This window comes from Apodemus sylvaticus, chromosome 7 (genome assembly GCF_947179515.1).
Source record: "Apodemus sylvaticus chromosome 7, mApoSyl1.1, whole genome shotgun sequence".
In the NCBI taxonomy this organism is placed as follows: domain Eukaryota; kingdom Metazoa; phylum Chordata; class Mammalia; order Rodentia; family Muridae; genus Apodemus; species Apodemus sylvaticus.
This window is the reverse complement of record NC_067478.1, coordinates 44143739-44165690: the sequence shown is the minus strand read 5'-3', so window position 1 is coordinate 44165690 and position 21952 is coordinate 44143739.

The window sequence follows — 21952 nt, the reverse complement described above, 5'->3', positions numbered from 1 at the left end:
AGGCCGTATAGCCTAAAGAAGAAGCAGGTATGACTACTTTCCTAAACCAGCTTAATTCCTAATTGCACTTTAACTATTCACCCACATACTCACAGACAAATGTAGCAGAAATCCATCAAAGAAGCTTCCGTTTGCAGTAGAGAACATTACAAAAAATTACAACTAATCAAAAGGTAGAAAACAGTAAACCTCGGAGGGCCAAGACCTAAATGATAAGCTTACAACACAATGTCTGTATGAAGATCTCTAACACTGCAAAATAGGACATGGGAAAAGCGTGAGAGCTGAGAGGAGCAGATGTTCATGAGATCTCATAAGGATAGTTTCCAAAAAGAACTGAATAATAGTAACACTAGTTGAAGAGCTAGAGGCTGTCAATGGCTGCTATAAGAAGGAATCAGTCTTCCCCAGGGATAGGTCCCTTAATTGGTTGTCCAATACCAAGTGGTCAGCTCTGAAATGAGATGGATTTTTCTAAGGAATCGGTGTCTTCTAGATACAACTGGACTCATGCACATATGAGCTCACAGAGAATGTGGCAGTATCTGCAAGACCTCCAGAAGGTCAAATCAGACAGGGTATCCTAGCACTGAGAGAGGGAATTGAACTTGGGGTTCCACTCCTAACCAAGAAAACATTTGCAGTTGTTATCAAATAAGAAAGGTTTGCCCAATGCTCACAATTAGTTGAGCAAGACAAAACAAATCCCATGTTTTTCTCTTTTCTTTTACTTTTTTGACTTTTTGTTGCTTTAGTATTTGGGCTTTTTGTCTTATTGAGTTTGTGTTTGTTTTGAAATTTTTGAGAGACAGAGGGAGAGAGAAGAGAGAGAGGGAGAGAGGAGAGAGAGAGAAGAAAGGAAATGAGAAATGAGTTAGGTGGGAAGAGGATGGGGAGGAGTTGTGGGACAGTTAAACATGATCACAATGCATTGTCTAGAAATGTCAATAAAAATATACCTATTAGTAACACTACATGAACCCACAGGATCAAGAATCTGTAATAATAATAATGAATAAAAAGAGGCAAAGAAATTTAAAGCAATAGTGGGTTATATGGAAAGAGGAAAACTAGAATGATATAATACAAGCAAATAAATAAGCAAACAGAAAGATATTAAGAAGAAAGAGAAATAGAAAATTTTAAAAGATTTTCTGATTCTCCAGTGTCACAGACTCCACAATCAAAGGGAAAAATTCATTCTTCTAATGATCTGCTAACTCACTCATACATTTGTATTTACATTTTTCTCTGGAGAACCAGGTAGAGATTAGGTCTAGAATTTATTTTACAAAATGATGATGTTTGGATTTCTTCATGGACTACTCAGACCCAAGAATAGTGCCACAGAAAAAATACAATGGTCAGAAAATGTTAACTAAAATAATGGGCATTTCTTACCCACTGAAAAGGCGACTGTGGGAAATACCACATAGGTAGTGAAATTGTTTTGAAACTAATACAATTTAGTGGTGTGTGAGTGCTTGTGGTATGCATGTGTGTGTGTGTGTGTGTGTGTTTATTTATAGCTTTGAAATGCCATTTAATAAAATATTTCCAAAGGTTAATTATTTCATAATTATGTATAGTCATTTATTGGTAATGTTTGCAAATCAAGAATTATAAAAAGACAAGGAGGAATGAATATAAAAACATTTTGTTGCTTGTTAATTATAGAAAAATAAGTGAAAACAAATCAAAGTGTAATTTTAATTTATGAACATTTTAGAACCACCAGATGGAATATATTTAGAACATATTTGTTGAAAAGCCATAAGAAAAATGCAGTTCAAAACACATACCATATATACTTAATTGTATAGATAATCTTGATAAATCATTTTCTTTTCATTGCTAATAGTCTTTGGAATAATAAACAAAAATGTGTTTCTGCTCAAAAATGTTACATTATATGCTCCTATGTGTAGTTTCTTCATGAAGATTTGACAAGTTTATTTAGGACATATATGGTATGTACTCACTAATAAGTGGATATTAGCCAAAAATAATACCTAGAGAATCCCTAGGATACAACTTACAGAGCATACGAAGTTTATCAAGAAGGAAGGCCCAAATGAAGATGCTTCAATCCCACATAGAAGGAGAAACAAAATAATCATGGGAGGGGGGGGAGGGACAGATCTGGGTGACAGAGGGGATGGGGAGGGGAATAGGTATGGGGGGAAGCAGGAGAGAGGTCCAGAGGGCCAGGAGAATGAATGGAACTGTGCAGCTGCTGAGGGTGGGAGTCGGGAAGAACTTCTGGAAAGTTCCAGAATCTGAGATGGGGGAAGTTCCCAGGACCCAATGTAACTGATCTTAGCTAAAATGTCTATCAGTGGGGATATGGAACCTGAAGAGAGCACTTTCAGTAGTCAGACAGGATCCCCAGTGGAGGGATGGGGACACCAACCCACCCATAAAACCTTTGACTCAAATTGTTCCTGTCTAAAAGATATGCAGGCACAAAAATAGAACAGAGACTGGAGGAATGGCTGACCAGTAACTGGTCTAATTTGGGATCCATCTCATGGGTGGGCACCAATCCCCGACACTATTAATGATGCTATGTTGTGCTTGCAGACAGGAGCCTAGCATGGCTGTCCTCTGAGAGGCTCTACCAGCAGCTGACTGAGACAGATTCAGATACTCACAGTCAAGCATTGGGCTGAGGTCAGGAATTCCTAGGGAAGAGTTAGGGTAATGATTGAAGGAACTAACGGAACCCCATAGGGAGACCAACAGTGTCAATTAACCTGGATCTCTAGCAGCTCTCAGAGACTGAGCCAACAACCAAGTAGCATACACGGGCTGGTTCGAGACCTCTGGCACGTATGTAATAGATGGCAGATGGCCACCTTGTCTGACCTCAGTAGGAGAGGATGTGTTTAATCCTTTAGAGACTTAATGCCCCAGAGTCAGGAGATCCTGGAAAGAACACCTTCTCAGAGGCGAAGGCAGGGGTTATGGGAGAAGAACTCTGCAAGGGGGGACTGGGAGGAGGGTAACATTTGGAATGTAAATAAATAACACAATTAATAATAAATAAATAATAAAAATGAAAATTTTCTTTTGGCATAAATTATATTTTTCTATTATTTCATTAAAATAAGATACAAGAGATGTGAAAGTACAGGGTGAGAAGAAGGTAGTTGGGGCAGATTTTCTCAAATTAAAATTCAGTAATTATGATGAGGATCTTTCACACTAGTGACAGTTGTCATGTGTTCCTTTGGAGTGACAGCTGGTTTCGATTTTCAGAGGATTTTGTAGAGCAGTCTTGTTGAGGAAGACTCTGGTACAGAGGAACGAAGGTTATCAGACTCAATGCTATGCGCCACATTCATGGAGTGGATGAAGAACCCCAAGACGTTGCGACTCTAAAATTGGAGGTCAATTGAAATATTTGAGTTTCACTTGAGACTGTTACAATGTCCATTTTGAGGTGTTTCATTTTGACCCACATATATTTCCATTTCATTTTACAAAATATTATTATTACATAAAATGTTACATTTTATATTAAATAAATATGCATGCATTCATAGTGAAGAAATCCAAAATGATTTCTTAAGGGACCAGGCAAAAGGAAGAAGGAGAACACAGAATCTTCTGCACTTTGTTACATTCTGAGATATTTTACATCAAATTTTGGAGATCTGTTTTAGGTTTTAAAGTAGCATACATGGCCCCATAGCTGTTTATATTATTCTAGGACATAGGGACATATTAAAGGTTCTGGAGAACAACATACTCTATTATCTTTAACACAGCCCAGATAGTTTGGCTTTATAAGCTATATTCTCTAGTTTGAGGTTAAAAAAATCCTATGCTGAGCTCAAAGAGAAAAAATAAGTCAGTGGAATAGTCTGTGATGAAAGTAGTCTTAATTTCCAATAGTTAATTTGCTTTTCTTCTGATTCCATCCTAGCTTGATTTAATGTGATGTGCTTTCAACCAGAGCTCAAATTTCAAGGTGGGTGAAGACATGCACAGAAGATTTAATTAACACACATTCCCCGTGTTAAAGGGGTGGTTTATCTGCACCTTCAAGGACTAAGAATTATTCAAAAATTAAAAAGTGATAGCTGCCAATTGTGTAAACCCTTGTCATCACAGCTTCAGTTCTGATCTCCAGCCCAGGAAACTTTAACGAGAAGAAATGAACGCGATCCAGTCAGGCTTTATTTCCACCACTTGTTCTCACCATGACATAGGCAGGCATCTCCCCTCTGATGCAGTGATGGTAGACTGCAAGGGTTGTACACATAGTTTAATTATTCTAAGGTTATTTAGGGGTCACTAAAGATTGAGATCAAACAGGCCACCCTGCCTCTCAGCATGACTCTCACAAACACAAGTCTGACAGTGAAAGTTAATAAAAAGCACTAGACTAAAGTTTTTTTTTTTTTTTTAAATGATCTGACTCTTTAGACTGGGTGAAACGGGGGGGGGGTGATCTTAGTACATTAATAATTTTGTTGATTTTAAGTTAAAGGATATATCTCAGACCCATGTACTAAAACAAACAAACACCCTTAAATTCTCTATGAAACAAACAAGCAGACAAACAAACCTATAGATTAAAAGTGTTCCTTGAGTATGAACATTTCTTGACTTATATATGATTTTCAAATTGTTTTATAAACATGGTCTACAAACACATGGAGTGTATAGCACATATGGTTGTGGGTGAGAGTCACTTGAGCACAAGACAAGTTCATTTATTTTGTGTGTTCTCCCTGGCAGCATCTCCAGTGTTGAAAGGTGGCAAAAGACAACATAATCCGGCCAAATCCCAACGACATATTCTTGTCCTGTCTTAACCCTGGTTAGGATTACATCAACTATCCTCACTCACATTCAGTAATGTCCCAAACAGATAACACATTAGCCTGTTGTGAGGACAATAACTTCATTCTTTCTTGTCTCTGTAAATATTAATAATAATAATAATAATAATAATAATAAATATCTGTAAAAATAATAATAGAGATTGATAGGTATATACTCAATACTATTAATGAAATAGTAATAAGAAGTGACATTATAAAATTTTCAGGCAAATGGCTGCAACTAGGAAAATCATCCTATGTGACATAGCTCAGACCCAGAAGGACACATATGGTATGTGCTGACTTCTAAGATGATATTAGCTATTACAGAAATGATAATCAAGTTACAAGCCACAGACCCAGAGAGATTAGGTAAAGAGGAGGGCTACGGGGGAAGCATAGATCTTCTTGGGAAGGGGAAATACAATAGATACTGCAGGTAGATTGAGAACAGAAGGTCTGGGAGAGAGAGATCAGGTGTGGAGGGGGGAAGGAGAGAGAGTGCAGAGAGAGACAGCAGGTGAATTTGGCATATTAAAAATTATTTAAATATTTAAAAAAGGAATAAATTCCATCAAAATACAGACTATTTTTTATTCTCCAGGATTTTGTCCTACCTTTTTCTTTAATATAAATATAATATTATATATAATTTATATACAATTATTTAAAAGTTATATTATAATTTTGTGCATTTTGTACAATTATGTACATTTGTATATAGAATTTCAGTATATGCATACATTATTTAATGGTTAAATTGAGCCAGTCAACATACTTATTATTTCATTATTTTGTTTTGAATCACGAATGTTCTCTGTAAGCACAAGTGTTTTTTTTTTTTATTCGATATAATTTTATTTACATTTCAAATGATTTCCCCTTTTCTGGCTCCCCACTCCCTGAAAGTCCCATAAGCCCCCTTCCCTCCCCCTGTTCTCCCACCCACCCCTTCCCACTTCCCTGTTCTGGTTTTGCCCTATACTGCTACACTGAGTTTGTTCCCCAGTGGTAGCAATGTGTGAGGAGACTATTGAACCAGTAGGAGGTGTTATCATTCTGGAGGAAGTACTTCATTTGAGTGGTGCTTTCAGATTTATATTTTTATTGAATATCATCTTTATTTACATTGCCAATGGTAAAACCTTTCCTGATATGCCCCCTCCCTTAAGACCCCCAACCCCTCCCCCTTCTCCTTCCCCCTGCCTCCACTTATATGCCTCTCCACCCAACACACTCCCTCCTTGCCCCCTTCGGTTTCCCTTTGTTGGGGCCTCTGTTGAACCTTTACCTGACCAAAGACCACTCCTCCCACTGATGCCCAACAAGTCCCTCCTCTGCCACATTTTTGGCTGGAACCATGTGTGTCCCTTGGTTGATGGTTCAGTTCCTGGTAGCCTTGGGGCATCTGGGTGGCCAAAATCATTGTTCTTCCCATGGGGCTGTAAACCCCTTCAGCTCCTCTGGACCATCCTTCAGTTCTTCCATTGGGGACCCCACGCTCAGACCAATGGTTGGTTGCTAGCATCTGTCTCTGTATTTGTAAGGCTCTGCCAGGGCCCCTCCAGAGACACCCATGGCATGTTCCTTAGTTTTACTCTATTTTCAGTTGTGTTTCTGCTTCATGTTCAGTTGAGAATGTGATCTCTCAGCAATTCTGATCACTTGCTATTGTGCCTGCCTCTCTTGTAGACTCTCCTTATAGAACTTCAGGACAAACTAGATCCTTTCAGCCATAAATTGCTTTTGGTTATGCTATTCTATCACAACAGCAAGAAACAACTAATATATTTACACACCTTTTTTTTCTATTAAAAACATTTAGCATCCAATCTTTTAGTGGTTTTCAAAAATGTATTATATCACTATTAGCTGTGGTCAACAGATAGATACATCTTTCAAATTTCTTTCTCCTAAGTTTGTATCTTCTAACCAAACCTCTTACCACTAACAATTTCCTTAGCCTCTCTACAATCAGTCTCAGATAATCAACATTTCACTCTCTGCTTCTAGCATTTTGCTATTCCAGATTTTGCTTCTACACGGATATTATGGTTTGGGTAGTAGCTGCCTCCCAAAAGCTCCTGTGCAGAAAGCTTTGGTCTCAGCTGCTGCTGCTGCTGAGAGCTGTTGGCTCACAGCCCTTTAATCTTGTTGATTGAATAATCCACTGCGGACTTTAGAGCTGATTATTGGTTGGAAGACCTGAGTGTGCCTTTGAAGTGTTCTGATCAACCTTGGTCCCTTGTTGCTTTTTGTTATTTTCTGTCGTAGCAGGGTGAATGATTCTGCTTTTCCACATGTACCTTTCTTGATACGTTACTTCAGCACGACCTAGGATAACTGAGCTGAGTTATACCAGACTGAAACGTTTAAAACCGTGAGTCTTTTTTTTTTTTAATTTTTTTATTCGATATAATTTATTTACATTTCAAATGATTTCCCCTTTTCTAGCCCCCCCCCACTCCCCGAAAGTCCCGTAAGCCCCCTTCTCTTCCCCTGTCCTCCCTCCCACCCCTTCCCAGTTCCCCGTTCTGGTTTTGCCGAATACTGTTTCACTGAGTCTTTCCAGAACCAGGGACCACTCCTCCTTTCTTCTTGTATCTCATTTGATGTGTGGATTATGTTTTGGGTATTCCAGTTTTCTAGGTTAATAACCACTTATTAGTGAGTGCATACCATGATTCACCTTTTGAGTCTGGGTTACCTCACTTAGTATGATGTTCTCTAGCTCCATCCATTTGCCTAAGAATTTCATGAATTCATTGTTTCTAATGGCTGAATAGTAGTCCATTGTGTAGATATACCACATTTTTTGCATCCACTCTTCTGTTGAGGGATACCTGGGTTCTTTCCAGCATCTGGCAATTATAAATAGGGCTGCTATGAACATAGTAGAGCATGTATCCTTATTACATGGTGGGGAATCCTCTGGGTATATGCCCAGGAGTAAAACCATGAGTCTTAATAACTTCCCATTGCTAGGTTGATTGGCACAGGTATTTTGTCAGAGTAACTAAAAGTTAACATCAAATCATGTAGGATTTGTCTTTCTGTACCTGGCGGCTGTCATTTACCAAAATGTCCTTTAACCCTTTCGTGTGCATTTTATAGCAAATAACAAACTTTCTTCCTTTATAATGTCTGAATAATGTGTGTGTGTGTGTGTGTGTGTATGTGTGTGTTTGTGTGTATGTATGAAATATATATTCTCTCTCTATATATATATCTTTATATATATAATATATATAATCCCTCTCTCTCTCTCTCTCTATATATATATATATATATAATATATATATATTTATATTCACATATATATAATGTATGTGAATACAAATTTACAGGAATGTAATACACAATCGAATATTGTACAGGGTGAATTTGTTTGTTGTGTTTTGTGAGATAAAACCTTTCTGCATAGCCCTAAACACACGCTCTCCCTCCTTTAGCCTCTCTTGTGATGAGACTTGCAAGCATGCATCACCATAGTAAAAGGCTGTCGTTTTGATGGTCTTTTCTCTTGCAGGGAATGTATCTGGGTTTTAATTTGCATTTTACTAAGGATTAGTAACATTAACTATCACATATCTTGGTTTCTCATATGTTGTCTCTGGCAAGTATCTACTCAGGTCTCTTATCCATCTTTCATTCGTGTTGCTTTTGTACTGGTGACGAGTTTTACAAAGATTCCTGGCTGGCATACTGTGGTTATTAGGTACTGTCTCTGCTCCTCACTCTAACTCTAACTGCTTCTTCTTCTTCTTCTTCTTCTTCTTCTTCTTCTTCTTCTTCTTCTTCTTCTTCTTCTTCTTCTTTTCCTCCTCCTCCTCCTCCTCCTCCTCCTTCTTCTTCTTCTTTTTCTTCTTCTCTCTCTCTCTCTCTCTCTCTCTCTCTCTCTCTCTCTCTCTCTCTCTCTCTCTCTTTCATTCTTTCTGCTTTTGTTTCCTATGCATTTGCTGCTCCAATAAAAGTCATTTCCCAGACTAACATTAAAGTTCTCTTTCTCTATCTTTGCTTCTTGCAAACTTTCAGTTTCAGGTTTTATGTTCAGGTCATTTATTACTTTCAATTGGTTTTTATAACTCAGTGATAGACTAGTTTAATGTGTTTAACCTGCACATGGCTATCCAGTTACCCTATGATTTTGACTGAAGAGACTACACTTTCCCATTATGTGTTCTTGGTCCTTTGACCAAAGAGAAATTGATCATAAATGTGTGGGTTTATATTTGGATTCTCCATCACTGATATCCATTTGAGGATAAGTAGTACCAAGGGAGTTGAAAAGGCAAAGCTCTCCCACGTGTCAGATTTGGCTCTTAGTAGCTTCTAAGTAATTCTCTAATTTTTTTTCTTCAAATGTATTTAGGTTACCAAGCACAGTCACTCTTAAATAGTGGGGTGTGTGATTATTCAGTTAACATATATGTTAAAGTGCAACAGATAACCAACCCTTATTGTTTCTTATTATTTTATAATTATCTTGAGATCATTTACTTGTTTTATATCTGTATATTGGAAATACTGTGCAATGATCATTTACTGCATGTCTTTTTTCAAACTCCTATTCACCTCATTTTGAGAGCTTGAAATTGATCTCAGCAGGAATATGCACACCACAGACATCACCATGAGCCAAAGTCTTAAAGCAGAATCCCTCCCACCCTATTATCATAGGCTATATTTTCAGGCTGATAGTTTTAACAAACTCTCAGTTACTGATCTGAGGTGATTTTGAATAATTTTGAATAGTCACTGGGATGCCTCAGAGGGGTAAGACTATGTTGATTCACACACAAACACACACATACACATACACACACACACACATACAGGCGCGAGCGTGCGCACACACACTTTAGGGGAGAGTATTAATTTTTAATTATTTTTGAGTAGCACTGTGTAATGGTATGGTTAATTTCATTTATTCTTCCACGTATTCTATCAAGTTAGATGACACTTTATATTAAAATAGTTTTTCAATGAATCCATCAAGTTCTGTATGTGAGAATAATTTCAGAAAGCATTCATTATAATAACCACAATCTTATGTATATAAATATAGCCAATTATTCATACATCCCTTTGGAAATTATTAAATTGATATAACAGGGGAATATTTTTGATAGAATATGCTTAGATTTTTATAATCGACAGAATAGGTTTAGATTTTTAAAAACCTTTTTTAAATAAGGGCTCTTAAATGCTTCAACCCTCTTTTAGCCTATCATCCAAAGGTGGGGGGAAAATATAGTGAGTATAACAAAGGGATGTGGATCTATTTAGAAGTAGTTCTTTGGGGTAATTCTAATTTCTATTGTCAGAATACCAAAAGTCCAGTTCAGTAGTATCAGGATACCAAACATGAATCAGTAGCAGTGGCACAATCCAGCAGAAAGAGCCAGGCCTCTTCCATATATTCTAGAGTCAGTTGAGAGGCCAGAATCAGCTGGGATGCCAGGAGAAATTATCTCTCTGATAAGTGGATATTAGCCCAGAAGCTCAGAATACCCAAGACACAAATCATATAGTAAATGATGCCCAAGAAGAAAGAAGGAGAGGCTCCTGGTCCTGAAAAGGCTCAATGCAGCAGTGTAGGGGAGTACCAGGACAGGGAACCAGGACGGAGTTGATTGGGGAACACAGGGAGGGAAGAGGGCTTATGGGACTTTCAGGGAGGGGGTAACCAGGAAAGGGGAAATCATTTGAAATGTAAATAAAGAGTATATCTGAAAAAAATTGTCTCTCAATGAAGTAAAGATCAACAATGACTGGAGACTAATAAAGCATTGCATAAATAGTTATACAAGCACACCATCACTGTCTATTGAATCCTATTTATACTCTTTCCAGACATCATGTGTCCCACCATGGGTCTTGCCTTAGCAAAATATCGTGTGAGTCTGTATCAGCAAAACACCATGTGAGTCTGCATCATCTAACATATCTAGAAACTTCCACTTCAGGGGAATTTATGAGATGCATGCTCTTCTAATCAAATTGCTTTTATAGTTTTCTCCTCCTTGGGTACTTTATAAAGAAAAATGTCCTCAATAGGGAAAAAAACTTCTGGGTAATATAAGAACTTAAGCTTGTAATAGATGTTGCCTACCTTGACTCTACTTGGGAGACACCCATTCTTTGGTACATGAGGCTTTTCTGAACTACTGTTTCACTTCATTATTTATGTAGACTACTTATACTAAGAATTAAATGCTTATTTCTCCAAGTTAATCTCTAAGAGTCTTCATTAATATAGGTCAATAATATTAATTGCTTCCAGATATTTCTTTCCTGATTAATTGAATGCTAAGCACTAGGCTGATAACATACACTGTGAAAAATAAAAGAATGGCCACGGTTAGTGCTAAAAACTCATGTGAGATTCTGACTAATAGTGTCAAATATTGCATTTACTTATTTCTGGTTTTATTTCCCAACTTGAAATACAAATCAGAATGTCCTTGTCTCCATCAAACTTTAATAACTTTGTCAGCGGAATCTTAAGGGTTAATTGAGCCATGCTTTCCATACTTTCTGTGATTACTACCAGGTAAAATTCATGGTCTTATGCATTGGCATAATAATTACAAAACATACCTCAGTAGAAAGAAAATACCCATTTTAACAAAGCACTCAAGAGCCCAGATGCAAAATTGGCAGCTCTGCAGTTGATGCTGGAGCTACCTTTAATCAGTGACCAAGGATCTTTGATGAACTGCTCAAAAATCAACCACATCTTTTTGAAAAACAAAATGACGCTTCTGTTACACAGAAGTTATCAATCAACTGTGTTTAAGGAATATTCATAAAGGGAAATTTTTGAGGGAGGGTTGATGTAACATGCAAATACAAATTTAAGAAATCTCTTTCATTGTTTTGACTTTCAAAGGTGAACAATTAGAAGAGAAGAAATTCTATAATGGAGTCAGTAGTGTGAAAAAATGAACCCGTTTTAAGATAGTAAGAATGACTTTAATTTTCCGTGGGTGTAGTGGAGGTGCATGGCAAAAGATATCATAATTGCAGCAAAGCAATCAACTCTTAGAGAAGTCTTTTTCTTTCCCTGCCTTTTTAGACTCTGTTATTTATATGATAACAATCCCCCAGGTGGTTCTTATATCACTGCAGATTGAAGCGTTGTGGGAAACATTTCCACTGGAAACTTGAGAACTTCATTTGGAAAGATAAACTACTGAGCCATTGTTCCTCATGTACTAATTGGGTATAACACAGGTTTATATTTATCTGAGATATAAGAGTAAGCTGATGGTGAAGATCTTCAAGTGCAAGTTGAAACTAACATAGAAGTTCACCATCAGTGTGCTGTTTCTAATGCATTATTCATGGGAGTAATTCGGTTCAATTTAACAAATGCTGAAATCTTTCTCTAAGCTGGGAATGCACTGCATTTTAATAATAGGAACTGATTAATCGAGTGTAATGCCAAATAAAAGCTAACTGCATGAATAATAATTTGGAATAATAACAGAATTTTTATATTGTTGACAAACTGCAAATTATCAAATATTTATTGATTAGCTTGAACAGCACATAATCAAAGAATATATGTTAAATAATATGAACAGGTGGGTTGAAATAAGGGTTTTATTATTTAACTATACAAGTCCATAAGATATAAAACCCAACACAGAAAGAGTAATTTCAACGAAGTCATCACAGCAGCTCACACTACTACAAAAAACAAAACAAACAAACAAACAAACAAAATATTTGGATGGCTTTTGCATCTGCATGACCAAAAATGTCAGAAAACCCAATCCTAGTGTGAATTCTTTGTTGGCAATTACTTATTGTATGACAGTTTCTCCTCAGCTGATTCTGCTACTCTATCATGAATCTGCTACTTTTGAAACATCTGGAGATCTACAGGCTAGGTGTTTGTCTTATGTCTCAGCCTTTATTGTAATGATGGAAAAGGACAAATTCTAATAGTATGTACAACCTTAGATAGTACACACATATACAATGTCAAATACTCACAGAGAGAATTGGCTGTAGGTCACAATATTTGCCATACCTCAGATGAAGCTTATTATGCAGGTAGTCTTTGGTTAAAAAAATTGTTATAATCATAATGCATCTTAGAAACTGTCTTCCTCTATTTTTGTATGATTTTTAAACACATTTTATACTTTCTAGCTAAGAAAATATTTAAAACATGAAGCAACTCTTTCATTTCACCCATAATTATTATTCCATTTGTCTATGTCAATGTCGATGAATGTTCCAAAGGTTTGAGTATCATTTCCTCATTAGTAATTGTCATCTTTCTTCAAGAATAAAACTATAAAGTCCTTCTTTTAACTTCATTAACAAAATCTCAGATCTTTCACAATTTGAAAATAAATATTTACTTGAAACTGATTAAATGCTTTTCCTTTGGCTAGTTACTAAATGTATTGGAATGGTGTTACCAAAGGGCACTTAAAATATCTGATTGATATTTGTTTCTTATTTAAACAGAGTTAGATAATATGAAAGTAAATGAATTCTTACTAGAATGCATCTGCTAAAATTATCCAATCTTCTATAAGTTTTTCTGATTAAGGAAATACACCATTTATATTCTATCCTCACGAATAGAATGTAAAACACCAAACCAAATCTGTTTGATATACAATGTTTTTACTACGTCTATTTATTTATTTATTTGTTTGTTTATTTATGTGTTGTGTTAGGGTTCTATGTGCCATGGAGTGTGTGTGGTTGATATCAAGAGACAACTTGTGAGAGTTGATTTTCTTTGTTCTGCAGGGATTAAGCTCAATTTGTCAGCTTGGGGGAATTGACTTTACTCACTGAGCTGTCTCAGGGGTTCTTTTATATACAAAATTCTTTAATTCTTTCATTCTAATACATATTTTTAAATATGCAATATAAAAACACAGTTTCAGGCTTAAATGCCTTTTAACTTGCCCCTGTATTTGTTACCTTGGTTACTAGATTAGATGATCTGAGTTAACAATTGAGTCATATAAAACCATATTATTGTGTACTAGTATATAGTCAGTTTTCATTGTTCTTGTGTGTGTGTGTGTGTGTGTGTGTGTGTGTAATAGGCCAAAATTTGAAGTCATATGTCATCTTCAATCTTTCAACTTTAGGGCTTCTGGCTCAATGCAGAATTCACTACCTTTTATCAGTCTACCTAGCCTGCTTGACTTTTATAGCCATAATTTTGGTTAAACAACTGGCCAAGGCTACCTTTGTTGTTTTAAGCCTGGTGAAACTGTGTTCATCCTTTTCCTCAGACTCACCTCTTGTCTCTAATTCTACCCTCTGGGGAAGTGCTCTTTTCTGAGTGAGCTGAGCCAGAAGCTTTACTGTAACTGTTGGAGTCACCTCCTTTCTCTCCCATCAACCAATTTCCACTCTCTTCACCGGAAGAGCTCTTCAGGATTGCAGATTGAGTCAATTTTCTGCTCTGTTAGTCATATTCTAAATTAAGCCACCATTACATCTACTCACGGAACCTGCTACGTTTGTTCAGCAATCAGTCTCTCATCCGGTTTACACACTTCAGCTACTGCAATTTCTCTTCTTGTGGAAAGAGAACAAGTCAAATGAAAACTAAAAAGCAAACAAAACAAAAAGATTTTCAACATAAGATGGCTTCATACTGACAATTAAAAACAAACAAATGTACGCTTAGATTTTTCAAAACCTACTTTAGTAAGGGTACTTAAACACTTCAAGCTCTCTTTTAGCCCATCCATCAAAGGTAGGGGAAGAAGAAAGATAGTAGGAAATGGGGGATGTGGATCTGTTTAGAAGTAGTTCTTTGGAGTGATTCTAAAAATGAGTCAATAGAGCCAGTCCAGTGTAATAGACAAACACCAAACACTACCGACAGCAGCAGGTAAATCTGGAAGACAAAGCAAGGCTTAGCTAAATGGGCAGAAAGCTCCACCAAATTGGCACGAGTCCAAATAAAAATAGCAAGAAGCAGCCATGACAATTTCTTTGGCACTTTTCTCTCTATGAAGCTTTGACATAACGAAGATCAGCAAAGACCAGCAAAGCATTTCAAGACATACAAGATGATGCAAGAACGTCAACAGTGAAGACCAACAAAGATTGTAAGGCAAAGCATTTCAAGACATACAAGATGATGCAAGAACATCAACAGTGAAGACCAACAAAGATTGTAAGGCACAGCATTTCAAGACATATCAATGCAAGAGCACTATCCACTGTCTGTTGGGTTATACTTATACTCTTTCCAAACATCACCCATTCTCTCAAGTGTCTACCTCAGCAAAACATCCTCTCACATATCTGCTTCAGCAAAGCATCCCGTAATAAGACAGCTTTCACAAAAACATTACATGACACAACAGAGTCTCCAAAAATACCCACAAATTTCCACTTCAAACAAACAAACAACTATTTATATTGATGTTCCGAATTCCACATCATTTGGATCCAGTAAATATGGCTTTGTATCACATGACTGAACTACATGCATGCTTCCTTTTAGTTTTAGTGTCAATGGCAGGACTCTTTGGTTACCCACTAAAGAACTTTCTTTTCTCCAGGATTCATCTTTTTTTGGTTTCTGGAGTGTGAGTCATGGTTAATTCATTTTCTTCTTGCAAAAAGCTAGCTTGGGATCATTTATGTGACCTTACTAGGGTCAATTAGAAATAAAGAAATTATGCTTTAATTTTAAAATGATTTTGCTTCATGAGGAGAGTTGGAGGTTCCTAAATATAAGCCTAATAAGTTCTCCATTTTCCTGTTGGCTTTACTATGATGAGAGAATCATTGAATACATTGATGTCATCCAATCATGAGACAACAAGAGATATGAAGTCCCTAGGCTAAGGAACACTCAGTAGGAGATGAAGATACTGCACTACCAAAACAATACTAGAATCTTTTAACCCCAAGACCCGAGTAAGATCAAATCCTTCAGAAACCCATCATGGGTAGGTAAAGGCCTCATGATGTTTCACCCCTAACTGAGGAGCTATTGGCAGTTGATAACTGCTCTGGGCATGACAGCAAGTTTGCTTGAGGAATGTGGTCCTTAAACTACTCCCCATGCTAAGTATATGGTTACAGACTGTTCTCATATGTCCAGTACCAAGTGAACTCAGAGGTCTTAAAAACAACAAAGAACACAGGAATTGGAGAGGGAACTAGGGAAGAACTTGGAAGGGAAGACACAGTTGTATACTTGATTTAAATATATTATGCATGTATTAAAGTCTCAAATAATAAAAATGTAACATTGTGTTTTAGATATTAACAAATATAAATGCTTAGATATATAATTATGTAAAATAAGCATATTTTTTAAATCAGGAAATGTGTACTGTCTGTTCTTAAATGAGATGATTTAAGTGGAACTTTAAGGCACTGTCTACTTACTCACCTTTCCAAATCTAGATTTTTACTTTCAGATTTCATCTTCCTTCCATCACATGTGCTGATGTTTTCCTTCCATCTATTTTCTTACATCTTATCGATGAAACCTAGAACAATTTTTTTCTGCTACATATCATCCAAAACCAAACCTTTCAGTGTTCAACAGAGCTATGTCATTTTTCAAAGCCTATTCATTTCTCCTGCAGCCTGATGGGTCTACATTAAAGGAAGCAGTGAAAGTGAGAGTCTTTGTTTTCCTTCAGACCATACAGAGGAGTCTTTCAGTTTTTCTTCATTAGCTCCTGATTTATTATTAAAAAAAACATTATCTTGAAGCACATTCCTTTTTTTCTTTTTTTTTCTCAATCACTATTTATTACTGAGTGTTTGGGTGAGAACTTTTACATGTTCAGAAAAGCAATAATAACTTTACATGCCAGGCAGTGGTGGTGCATGCCTTTAATCTCAGAACTTGGAAGGCACAGGCAGGTGGATTTCTGAATTCGTATGAGTTCCAGGACAGCCAGGGCTACACAGAGAAACCCTGTCTCAAAAACAAACAGTCCTGAGGCCTCTGGCGGTAGCCCTCGGACCTCTCTGCTTCCCAATCCAGATCAGCTTGAGCAGCAACACCACATCTCCAAGTCCTGAAAGAGGCAAGTGGGGCTTTCAGGCAACCAGGGGGAGAGGTGTGTTCCAGTGAATCCAGCGGGCCCCAGCAGGAGCATTCAGGTGTCTGATTCGGGGTCTGAACAGCCTGGACAACAACACCCTGTCTCCAGGCAGTGCAGGAGGTAAGCTGTGCACCAGAGGCCACCTGGGAAGGGGCAGCTTGCACTGGTGAGTCCAGCATTGACAACACCAATTAACACCAGTGAGAACTAGATGGCAAAAGGCAGACGCAGGAACGTCACTAACAGAAATCAAGGCAATATGGCAACATCTGAACCCAATTCTCCTTTACCAGCATCACACCAGTAAAACAAGATTTGGATTTAAAATCACTGGTCATGATGCTGGTACAGGAACACATGAAGGACATACTTAAAGAAATTCAGGAGAAAATGGATCAAAAGCTAGAAGCCCTTGCAAGGGAAATACAAAAATCATTGAAAGAAATCCAGGAGAATACAAAAGCCAATAATGAGGAAACACAAAAAACACTTAAAGAAATACAGGAGAACTTTGGTCAATAGGCTGAGGTCATGAAAGAGGAAACACAAAAATCTCTTAAAGAATTACAGGAAAGCACGAACAAGCAAGTGAAGGAGCTAAGCAAAACAATCCAGGATCTAAAATCAGAAGTAGAAACAACTAAGAAAACTGAAAGGGAGACAACTTTGGAGATAGAAAGTCTTGGGGAGAAATCAGTGGACATAGATGCAAATATCAACAACAGAATACAAGAGATAGAAGAAAGAATCTCAGACGCTGAAGATACCATAGAAACCATGGACTCAACAGTTAAAGAAAATGCAAAAAGCAAAAAGCTTGTAACCCAAAATATCCAGGAAATCCAGGACACAATGAGAAGACCAAACCTAAGGATTATAGGCATAGAGGAGAGTGAAGATTTACAGCTTAAAGGGCCAGCAAATATCTTCAATAAAATTATGGAAGAAAACTTCGCTAACCTAAAGAGAGAGATGCCCATGAATATACAAGAAGCCTACAGAACTCCAAACAGACTGGACCAGAACAGAAATACTTCCCGTCACATAATAATCAAAACACCAAATGTACTAAACAAAGAAAGAATATTAAAGGCAATAAGAGAAAAAGGCCAAGTAACATATAAAGGAAGACCTAGCAGAATCACAGCAGACTTTTCACCTGAGACTATGAAGGCTAGAAGATCCTGGGCTGATCTCATGCAGACTCTAAGAGAACACAAATGCCAGCCAAAACTACTATATCCAGCAAAACTCTCAATCACCGTAGATGGAGAAACTAAGATATTCCATGACAAAACCAAGTTTACCCAATATCTATCCACAAACCCAGCCCTACAAAGGATAATAGGAAGAAAACACCAATACAAGGAGGGAAACTTCACCTTGGAAAAAGCAAGATAGTAACCTTTCATCAAACCCAAAAGAAGTTAACCAATCAAATTTAAAAAATAACGTCAAAAATGACAGGAAGTAACAATCACTATTCCTTAATATCTCTTAACATCAATGGACTCAATGCCCCAATAAAAAGACATAGACTAACTGACTGGATACGTAAACAGGACCCTACATTTTGCTGCTTACAGCAAACACACCTAAGGGTTAAAGACAAACACTACCTTAGAGTAAAAGGCTGGAAGACAATTTTACAAGCAAATGGTCTCAGGAAACAAGCTGGAGTAGCCATTTTAATATCAGATAAAATTGACTTTCAACCCAAAGTCATCAAAAGAGACCCTGAGGGACACTTCTTGCTGGTCAAAGGAAAAATACAACAAGAAGAACTCTCAATCCTGAACATCTATGCTCCAAATGCAAGGGCACCCTCATTCGTAAAAGAAACTTTATTAAAGCTCAAAGCACACATTGCACCTATCACAATAATTGTGGGTGACTTCAACATTGCACTTTCCTCAATGGACCGATCAGGAAAACAGAAACTAAACAGGGACATAATGAAATTAATTGAAGCTTTGGACCAATTAGATTTAACATATATATATATAGAACATTCTATCCTAAAGCAAAAGAATATACCTTTTTCTTAGCACTTCATGGTACCTTCTCCAAAATCAACCTTATAATTGGTCACAAGACAGACCTCAACAAATATAAGAAGATCGAACTAATCCCATGCCTCCTATCTGATCACTATGGAGTAAAAGTGGTCTTCAATAGCAACAAAAACAACAGAAAGCCCACATACACATGGAGGCTGAACAATACTCTACTCAATGACACCTTGGCCAAAGAAGAAATAAAGAAAGAAATCAGAGACTTTTTAGAATTTAATGAAAATGAAGGCACAACATACCCAAGTCTTTGGGACACAATGAAAGCAGTGCTAAGAGGAAAACTCATAGCCCTGAGTGCCTCCAAAAAGTAAATGGAGAGAGCATACATTACCAGCTTAATGACACACCTGAAAGCCCTGGAACAAAAAGAAGCTATTTCACCCAGGAGGAGTAGAAGGCAGGAAATCATCAAACTCAGGGCTGAAATCAATCAAGTAGAAACAAAGAGAACCATACAAAGAATCAACAAAACCAGGAGCTGGTTCTTTGAGAAAATCAACAAGATAGATAAACCCTTAGCCAGACTGACCAAAGGGCACAGAGAAAGTATCCAAATTAACAAACTTAGAAATGAAAAGGGAGATATAACAACGGAAACTGAGGAAATCCAAAAAATCATCAGATCCTACTACAAGAGCCTGTACTCAACAAAACTGGAGAACCTGGAGGAAATGGACAATTTCCTTGACAGATACCAAATACCAAAATTAAATCAGGACCAAATAGATCATCTAAACAGTCCCATAATGCCTAAAGAAATTGAAGGACTCATAGAAAGTCTTTGAACCAAAAAAAGCACAGGACCAGATGGTTTCAGTGCAGAATTCTATCAGACCTTCAAAGAAGAGTTAACACCAATACTCTTCAAATTATTCTACAAAATAGAAACAGAAGGAACACTACCCAATTCCTTCTATGAAGCCACAATTACGCTGATACCAAAACCACACAAAGATCCAACAAAGAAAGAGAACTTCAGACCAATTTCCCTTATGAACATCGATGCAAAAAATACTCAATAAAATTCTTGCCAACCGAATCCAAGAACACATCAAAACGATCATCCACCATGATCAAGTAGGCTTTATCCCGGGAATGCAGGGTTGGTTCAATATATGGAAATCCATCAATGTAATCCACTACATAAACAAACTCAAAGAAAAAAACCACATGGTCATTTCATTGGATGCTGAAAAAGCATTTGACAAAATCCAGCATCCTTTCATGCTTAAAGTCTTGGAGAGAACAGGAATTCAAGGCCCATACCTAAACATAGTAAAAGCAATATACAGCAAACCGGTAGCCAGCATCAAACTAAATGGAGAGAAACTTGAAGCAATCCCACTAAAATCAGGGACTAGACAGGGCTGCCCCCTTTCTCCTTATCTTTTCAATATTGTACTTGAGGTACTAGCTCGGGCAATTCGACAACATAAGGAGGTCAAAGGGATACAAATTGGAAAGGAAGAAGTCAAACTATCATTATTTGCAGATAACATGATAGTCTACCTAAGTGATCCAAAAAACTCCACTAGAGAACTCCTACAGCTGACAAACAACTTCAGCAAAGTGGCAGGTTATAAAATCAACTCAAGCAAATCAGTGGCCTTCCTATACTCAAAGGATAAGCAGGCTGAGAAAGAAATTAGGGAAATGACCCCCTTCACAATAGCCACAAATAGTATAAAGTATCTTGGGGTGACTCTTACCAAACATGTGAAAGATCTGTATTACAAGAAATTCAAGACTCTGAAGAAGGAAATGGAAGAAGACCTCAAAAAATGGGAAAACCTCCCATGCTCATGGATCAGTAGAATCAATATAGTTAAAATGCCCATTTTGCCAAAAGTAATCTACAGATTCAATGCAACACCCATCAAAATTCCAACTCAATTCTTCACAGAGTTAGAAAGAGCAATTATCAAATTCATCTGGAATAACAAAAAACCCAGGATAGCTAAAACTATTCTCAGCCACAAAAGAAAGTCTGGGGTAATCAGTATCCCTGACCTCAAGCAATTCTACAGAGCAATAGTGTTAAAAACTGCATGGTATTGGTACAGTGACAGGCAGGAGGATCAATGGAACAGGATTGAAGATCCAGAAATGAACCCACACACCTACGGCCACTTGATCCTCGACAGAGAGGCTGAAAATATCCAATGAAAAAAGATAGCCTTTTCAACAAATGGTGCTGTTCAACTGGAGGTCAGCATGCAGAAGAATGCGAATTGATCCATCCTTGTCTCCTTGTACTAAACTCAAATCCAAATGGATCAAGGACCTCCACATAAAGGCAGACACTCTGAAGTTAATAGAAAAGAAACTGGGGAAGTCCCTTGAGGACATCGGTACAGGGCGAAAGTTTCTGAACAGAACACCAATAGCGTATGCTCTAAGAGCAAGAATTGACAAATTGGACCTCATAAAATTACAAAGTTTCTGTAAGGCAAAGGACACCATCAATAGGACAAATCAGCAACCAACAAATTGGGAAAAGATCTTCACCAATCCTACATCAGATAGAGGGCTAATATCCAATATATATAAAGAACTCAAGAAGTTAGACTCCAGAAAACCAAACAACCCTATTAAAAAATGGGGTACAGAGTTAAACAAAGAATTCTCACCTGAAGAACTTCAGATGGCGGAGAAGCATCTTAAAAAATGCTCAACTTCATTAGTCATTAGGGAAATGCAAATCAAAACAACCCTGAGATTTCACCTTACACCAGTCAGAATGGCTAAGATTAAAAATTCAGGAGATAGCAGGTGTTGGAGAGGGTGTGGAGAAAGAGGAACACTCCTCCACTGCTGGTGGGGTTGCAAATTGGTACAACCACTCTGGAAAGCAGTCTGGCGGTTCCCCTGAAAACTGGGCACCTCACTTCCAGAAGATCCTGCTATACCACTCCTGGGCATATACCCAGAGGATTCCCCACCATGTAATAAGGATACATGCTCTACT